Source organism: Paralichthys olivaceus, chromosome 12 (assembly GCF_024713975.1).
Source record: "Paralichthys olivaceus isolate ysfri-2021 chromosome 12, ASM2471397v2, whole genome shotgun sequence".
Taxonomy (NCBI): domain Eukaryota; kingdom Metazoa; phylum Chordata; class Actinopteri; order Pleuronectiformes; family Paralichthyidae; genus Paralichthys; species Paralichthys olivaceus.
Window position 1 is genome coordinate 2,492,722 of NC_091104.1, and position 8,189 is coordinate 2,500,910.

An 8,189-nucleotide genomic window follows, 5' to 3' on the forward strand; every position below is an offset into this window, starting at 1 on the left:
CCCACGCAGAAAAATGGCAAGCTGCGCTGTGTGTGTGATGTCTGTTGTCTCGTCACAGGCCAGAGAAAAATACTCGAAGTCTCTTGCAGTGTTCTTGAGTGTTTTTTCAATATCTTGCGCCATATCAGTAATCCTTTCTGAAACGGTTCTCCGGGACAAACTGACGCTTTGAAATGATTTCACTTTGTCGGGGGCTAGCAGCTCCGCGGCGGCTACGAGGCACTCCTTCACGAACTCTCCTTCAGCGTGAGGTTTCAGCTTCGTGGCTATCAGTTCACTCACCACAAAACTTGCACGCGTAATATTCTCTCTGTCAGTCTGTGGCCGTGTGATAGCTGCCTGTTGAGCACCCAAACTCCGACGAAGAGCGTTAATTTTATCCAAACGCATTTGTCCTTTCAACTCGTCGAGTTTAGCATGTTTCGAGCTGTAATGGCGCTCGACATTGGCCTTTTTCATCACCGCAAGCGCCTCGCCACAAACAAGCAACACTGGCTTGCCTTTCACTTCAACAAAGAAAAAGTCATTTGTCCATTTTTCCTGAAATACGCGGCATTCTCCGTCCACCTTCCTTTTCTTGACAGTCGCCATGATGCATCACTTGTTTGTGTCGGTACTTGTCATGTGTCAGTCACTCCGACCCAATGCAGTGGTACGTACATCACATGCTGTGTTCACTGACCCTGACGTTGACTCGGACATAGGACTCTCTCTCGGAAAACTAATGACGGGCGATATTTTTTTTTTCCTGATTTTTTTTTTTATTCATGTATGCATATATGAAGATATAAAATATAAAAATTGTATTGCATTGCGGGCCAGTTGAAATGGCCTCGCGGGCCGTATACGGCCCGGAGGCCGGACGTTCCCCACCCCTGCCTTAGAACCTAGAACTGGTCCAGTGGCGCAGTAAGTGGTGTGATACCGGTGCTACAAATTCAATTAAATTTTATTTGTATAGCACCAAATGATAATATACATTATCTCAAGGAGCTTTACATAGAAGGTCAAGACATTAAAATATTGTTTAATATAGAGAAACCTAACAGTTCCCACAATGAGCAAGCACTTTGGTGACTGTGAAGAGTAAAAACTCCCTCACATACAGGGAGAAACCTCTAGCAGAACCAGGTTCAATGTGGACGGTCATCTGCCTCTACTGGTTGGGGTGAGCAGAGAAAAATGGGGTGAGCAGAGAAACAGTGGGGAGGGGGAGGCGAGAGACCAGAACACTTGAGCAACATCAGGTAGCAGCTCTGACTAGTTAAAATGTAAACGATAACAGTGTAAAGAAGTTATTGATTATTAATGATAGCAGCAACAATTAATATAATAATTAATTAAGTATTGTTGTTAATAATAATAATGATAATAATAATAATAATAGTTGTTCTCCTTCAGTTCTGGAGTCAGAGATACCTGCAATGAGAGAGAAACAGAGAGAGGGACATGGGAGAAAAAAGACACGTCAATAACATAGTTATTGACATTTATTAAAATAAATAAATGAGTGTGTGTGTGGGGGGGGGGGGGGGGGGGGGGTTCAGGACTCACCTGATCCAGCCAGGCTTTATCAAAAAGGAATGTTTTAAGTTTAACCTTAAATGCACAGAAGGTGTCTGCCTGGTAGCTGAATGCTCTACCTCATGTTCTACTCTTACAGACTCTTGAAACCACAAGAGAGACTGTGTTTTGGGAACGAAAACACCTACTGTAGATGCTTGAGAGAGAGTCTGAGCCAGGGACAGTAAATATGGTTGAGGTTCCATCAATAAGGTGAGTAATAAAAAATGTGATACCTTACTCTGATGTAAACTGTGTTCTGAGAATGTTTTGTAAATCTGTGGGGATTTATGTAGGTAACATTAATTTGACAACTTGTACCATTTCTATTGGGGAGCCAATTTCACGGCTATGCTCAGTATCAAATTCTAAATCCACATTAAAAAATTGGGGAGTAAAAACATATGAAAAGATGAGGAGGGCAGTTGATTTTCATGTGATTTTTACTATGTTGTAGACTGGTTTGTTTTAAATGTCCCCATGCAAAATGGAACGTGCATAACTTGTAGGTACTACAGTACCAGTATAGTGCCTGGAAAAGATAATATTGGATACATGCATGATGCCTCGAGCTGCAACTGACAAGTAACACAGAAAGTGAGGGTAAACAAATGCACGTAAGAGGCATTGTCATCATCCACAGGGTCTTCTCCTGTGTCTTTTCACTCTGTAATGTGTATACTGATGACTGCCGCAGCTGGCATGACAACAGATTACTTTTCAAACTTGCTGATGACTCTGTGACAGTCAGTCTCCTCCATGCGGATGAGAACAGCCATGGTCCCATTGTGGATTGTGAATCTGTATTGCTGTGACTGCATTTTTACTACTAAATGTGACAAAAACCAAGGACATGAGTTTTAGGCATCAGCCCTCAAACTCTGAGTACTATCATCAAGGGGCAGGTGATAGACTTTGTAAAGAACTACAAGTACCTTGGGATGAACATTAACTATGATCTCTCTGATGACTATGTCCCTGATGATGGCTGTTTGTATTACGGATAGCATGTGGCTGATCCCTTATTCAGTAGAACATGTAGTAACATGTCCATGTTCCATGCTGTTTATTTAAAAATAATTTACTTGTCTTCTTGTACAATGCTCAATGATATAGATATCCATTCCAGATTTCTGCAACATACCTTGGAATTGTATCCATAATTAATTATGAAAATAAATCCAGTTTATGATTTGTGATATATGACAATTTGATTCTGACTGATCATAATTCAAGGTCAGCTTTAATTTGCCTCAATTCAAGATACCTTAAATGAAGTTTAAAGTTAGAATGTCATTGTGGAAATCCTAAACTAGAATTGTGATTAATGAAGCATTGTGTTAGTTCATGCAGGACACGGAGTCATGTGCTCAGCTATACCGATAGGTTTATGGGTGCTCGTCAGTCACCCACCAATCACAGCCCATTCTCTCACCAAAGCGGTCCCTTTAAATACAACCTCATCCTCACTGATCCCTGCTAAGCTATAACACTTTTAGCACTGTAATGGAAATTTTACATTTGTGTGTGTATAAATGCATAAACAGACATGTATGTGGAGGACTGACCAAATGGTTGACCAAATTGTTCATCTAAAAGGGCAACTTTAAGGTTTACGGTGATGGCTTAAGAAACTTGAGTTTTATGGCCTTGAGAAACCACAACTTTATGGTATCTCGTATCTCTGATTGGGATCAAACAACTGGGATCTCACAGGGGGGGGGAGTCATCCACAGAACATGTAAACAAAAGGACAGGATGTCTCCTCCACTGAGTGAAAATACAGAAGGGTAATATATACCTTTGCATGCTTAGTGGGAGGGGGCTGTGATTTATAAGAACACAGATTCTCCTATGTTCTTTGCTTATTTGTGCATGTCATTAAGGTGATGTGTACCAATGAGTCCATCTGCAGATGCTGAATTAAACTTAAAGAAAGAAGTGTTTGACTTTGTGCTTGTTTCACAGAAACTGCCACCACAGCACCAAGTCCAAACACGGTTGTGGTAAATCATCTTAAACAAAGGTACCTTGCCTGCTACGCCCACTGGGGGCTCTGCATATGTTCCCTGTTTTATCTCAGCACGCTGCTCGGCTAACCAGGGAACATCCATAGAATGGAGCCTTCAGCGCCAATCATAACTGTGTCCCCATTTGCAACAAATGGGTAAATCATGACAAAGAGTTCCTGACTGAACTCGGAATAAAATGAATTTCTGAAACTATAATAGTTCAAATGAATTGTAGATATCTAATGTTATTTTAATTCTACCATTACCTGTCTTGACATGTACTGTAGATGCTTGAGAGAGTGTCTGAGCCAGGGACAGTAGACATCACTGAGGTTCCATCAATAATGTGAGTATTGAAACGCATGATATTTTACAATATACTGTGATGTAGATTCTCAGAAAGTTACAGAAATTTGTGGGGGAAAATTGTTTGCAGATGCTATGAATGTCGTGTTAATTTCTGACACTCAGTTCACATTTATAGAGTTGGCTTGTTTTGTCAAGAAATCATCCATGTAAATTAAAAGAAAAGGGAACAAATTATTCATCATGTATTGCTATATTTATTTCTTTACCATTTTCACTTTCAGTGTGGCCAGAGGCATTATGTTTTCAGCTTGTCCATCCATCTGTCTGTCCCATTCATGTGAAAGCGATATCTCATGAACAACTACATTATGTAAGTCAAAGGTCGAAAGGTCAAGCTCACTTGACTTTGCATTGTTTTGAATACAAAGGAAATATCATTACATGTGGCACAAACATTCACTTGGACTCAATGATAACTTGAATAGAATTCAGTTGTCAAAGATCAAATGGCAAGGTCACTAGGACCTCACAAAACACACTTCTTGCCTTGTAAATGCGATATATCCGAAATGCCTTGAGGGAATTCTTTCACATTTGGCACCAACATTCGCATGACATTGGATTCAATTTTGGTGGCCAAATGTCACAGTGTTCTCACAAAGTATGTTAATATTTTTCCTGAAAATGATATCTAAAGATCAGCTCATGGGAATCTCGTCAAACTTGGTAAAAACACTAACTTCAACTCAAAGATGAACGATTTTATTCCCTTCGAAGTTAAAGGTCAGAGTAACCTCAAGTCACTGTAAATGTGATATGTTAGGACTGTCAGTAGGGAATTTCATTATATCTGGTAACTTGGAGTCACTGCTTGAGGGAATTTCTTATCAATGTTACATGAGTTGTCTCTTGGATTTTAGCCCTCTACCTGGTCAGGGGCCTAAACAGGGGCCAAAAAGACACGACTCAGAAACTTGTAGGCATTTTACATCTAGGAAAAGTGCCACCAATTGTCCAGCAGGCATGCCTCACAAGGTGCTTCCAACTTGGGTAGTGTGACTGGGTTGGCAGCCTCTTGGTTCTGGAGCTTTTGGGAAAATTAGGATCCCTTTCGGGGCCTTCCCAAGGGCCTAGGAGCCCCATATTTGACCCACTGGTCACGAGAGGCTCTTTGAGCCTGCATTACCCATTTTCACCAAAACCGCAGAGGGGCCCAGGTGACCTTTGTGACCTTTGGTATCAATTAAGCCAATTTTTGAAGTTCCATTTTGACAGCAGTACCTCAAAGTAATGGTTAATATTTACCAGTGTGTTAGGTGAATGTGTATATGTGCTCAGGAAACTATTTGTAATACGGTCTGTTCGTGTAGCGTGAAGTAATATTGATAATTACATGACGACGATTAAGTCAACATAAGGCACATTAATCTCCTGCAATGCTAACTGTGCGCCGTCTGTGGAATAGTAGTACACCGTGGCTGTGGAAAAACTATATGACTAGTGTTGTTGCAAGCAGGCTATTTTAAATTTATTTTTTCAGAAATATTTGCGTTACTGAGTGAGTGTACTGTTCTAAATTGTGAGTTGCAATATATTATCAGTATATTAGAAGTAAGCCGAGTTAAAGAATATTTTGTGAAATGCTGTATTTGTTTATCTTACATGCTTATGTTTACTTTATTACTGGTATCCAAAGTTGTTTGATGAATGCAAGTGCTAGGTGACAGATAAGACATGTTAAATGTCTGTCTGGATGTACATTGTCTATAGTAATATTTCAGTATAGTCTATTGACGTATGTAATATTTCAGTTCGGTAGATATTCAGCAGTAATTGTACACATTGTGGCATTTGTATTTACGGTAGGTGGTTACCCTGATAATGAGTCATAATACACATGATCTGAGAAAGGTATGTGTCCATTTATCGTTCACTCAAATACTCCCTTTTTCAGGTATTTTACACTATAAAAACAACTTCCGGCTACGGCGACCCGAATGTAGTTGTGCTTCCTGGGTCCCCGGGGGAACCTCTACTGAAAACTTGGGGCCCCTGGGTGGTTTTGGGCTCGAACTGAGGTAGGAGGTAGGTGGAAAAAATTAGATCTCTTGACCTGCAACACCCAGAGCTTTAATAACACATATGGAGCCTTCTGGGGTGAGAGGAGATCCAGTGTGCAAAATGTCAGAGCTCTAGCTGGTCAGGGGTCCAAACTGCGAATCTTTGATATCATCTAGATTTGCCACTGCCTGTTTATATCTTTGAATGACTTCTATTTTTGATATTTTATATTTCAAGTTGAATGCTGTTTGCACCGGGGATAAGAGGGAAACACTATTTCAATTCTCTATATGTCCTGCACATATGTCATTATTGATCATAAAGTTGACTTGACTTGAACACTGATAAAGTTGATTCAAGATGTTGAATCTTGGAAGAACTGTTGTGATCCGTGTTCAATGACCTCCATCTAGTGGACGGAAAAAACCATTGCACCCACCTAATTAAGTCACAATCCCCATTATTCCTACACTCACAAACCATTAAAAATCAATGATTTTGAGTGCAAATCCAATGGAAATGCAGTCAGTGGAAACCAAAGACTATTGTTAGCAGAAGTAAAGTGTTTTAGTGTTTCATCTTGGACACTGCCTTTGTTATTTGTCTGTAGCCATGTCCAAACTATTCCATAAAGGGCAGAGTGGCTGAATGTTTTCTTGCCAATTCAAGATGCAACAATTTTTACTGTCAAATACACAGCAGAACACACGTTCCCCTGTGAATTGAAATTCTTGTGCTGTCCTTTCTGGAAAACCAGCTGACCAAAATTGACATTCAAATACAATATTGACATCAAATACAATAAGAATATGAAACATGTTTAAGAGTAAGGTGAAAACAAGGGTAATGAGGTGAATAGGGTGAGGATTTTGCAAAACTGAGCAGTGCAAATGTATGCAATGTAAATGTAAACAGTACAAATGGACATAGTTTAATAATGGAGGCAGCTCTCCTGTGAACCCTGCCTGCGGTGGTAAATGCTCTGCAGAGAGGGCAGTGAGTTCTTGATGATTTTTTCTGCTGTCTTCACCACTCTCTGCAGGCGTTTGCGGTCCATAGTAAATGTGCTGTCGTACCACACGGTGATGCAGCTGGTCAATATGCTCTCAATGATGCAGCTGTAGAAGTTGCTGAGGATCTTAGGAGTCATCCCAAACTTCCTCAGCCTCCTCAGGAAGTACAGCCGCTGTTGAGCCTTCATGACTAGCTGTGTGGCGTTTAATGTCCAGGTGAGGTTGTCACTGAAGTGGACCCCGAGGTATTTAAAGCTGAAATGATTGAAGCAGCAGCAGCAGCACAACTGACACATATTACTACTATATTATTATTAGTTTGGCAAACCCCCCCCCCCATTTTCAGGGGTGCTCTTTCTGTCGGTGGCAGTGCCCGGCAGCTATGACCTTCGGTCCCTGAGATATTCAGGGAAAAACACTCCCCATTAAAAGCGAATGGGATGGTCAGTAGTGAAAGTTTCACCAAGTGTGGAGGCCCAAATCGTTCCTCCAGAATAGTGTTAGGAGCACGTTTCAGGTTATTTGTAGTCGTGGTGGTGGTGGTTTGTAGTGCTGGACTTTTTTGGGAGAGCATCACATTTATATTAGTACTGTAATTCTGTACATACTGCCATATTTATATTCCACTGATAATTCTGTTTATATTTATACCATTCATTCTGTTCATCCCGCCATATCTGCCATATTTATACTCTTGATATGGTCTAGATTTGCCACTGCCTGTTTATATCTTTGAATGACTTCAATTTTTGATATTTTATATTTCATGTTGAATGCTGTTTGCACTGGGGATAAGAGGGAAAAGCTATTTCAATTCTCTGTACTTCCTGCACATATGGCATTATTGATCATAAAGTTGACTTGACTTGAACACTGATAAAGTTGATTCAAGATGTTGAATCTTGGAAAAACTGTTGTGATCCGTGGTCAATGACCTCCATCTAGTGGACGGAAAAAACCATTGCACCCACCTAATCAAGTCACAATCCCCATTATTCCTACACTCACAAACCATTAAAAATCAATGATTTTGAGTGCAAATCCAATGGAAATGCAGTCAGTGGAAACCAAAGACTATCGTTAGCAGAAGTCAAGTGTTTTAGTGTTTCATCTTGGACACGGCCTTTGTTATTTGTCTGTAGCCATGTCCAAACTATTCCATAAAGGGCTGAGTGGCTGAATGTTTTCTTGCCAATTCAAGATTCAACAATTTTTACTGTCCAATACACAC

General features: G+C 40.3%; 1 long non-coding RNA gene across 1 annotated transcript; it reads left to right on the forward strand.

Moving 5' to 3' along the window:
* Positions 1-3,568: 3,568 nt before the first annotated feature.
* LOC138412180 (uncharacterized) lies at positions 3,569-6,378 on the forward strand. The gene is made up of 3 exons (XR_011244662.1): positions 3,569-3,921; positions 4,166-4,254; positions 5,839-6,378. It is a non-coding gene; the product is annotated as an uncharacterized lncRNA (long non-coding RNA).
* Positions 6,379-8,189: the final 1,811 nt, after the last annotated feature.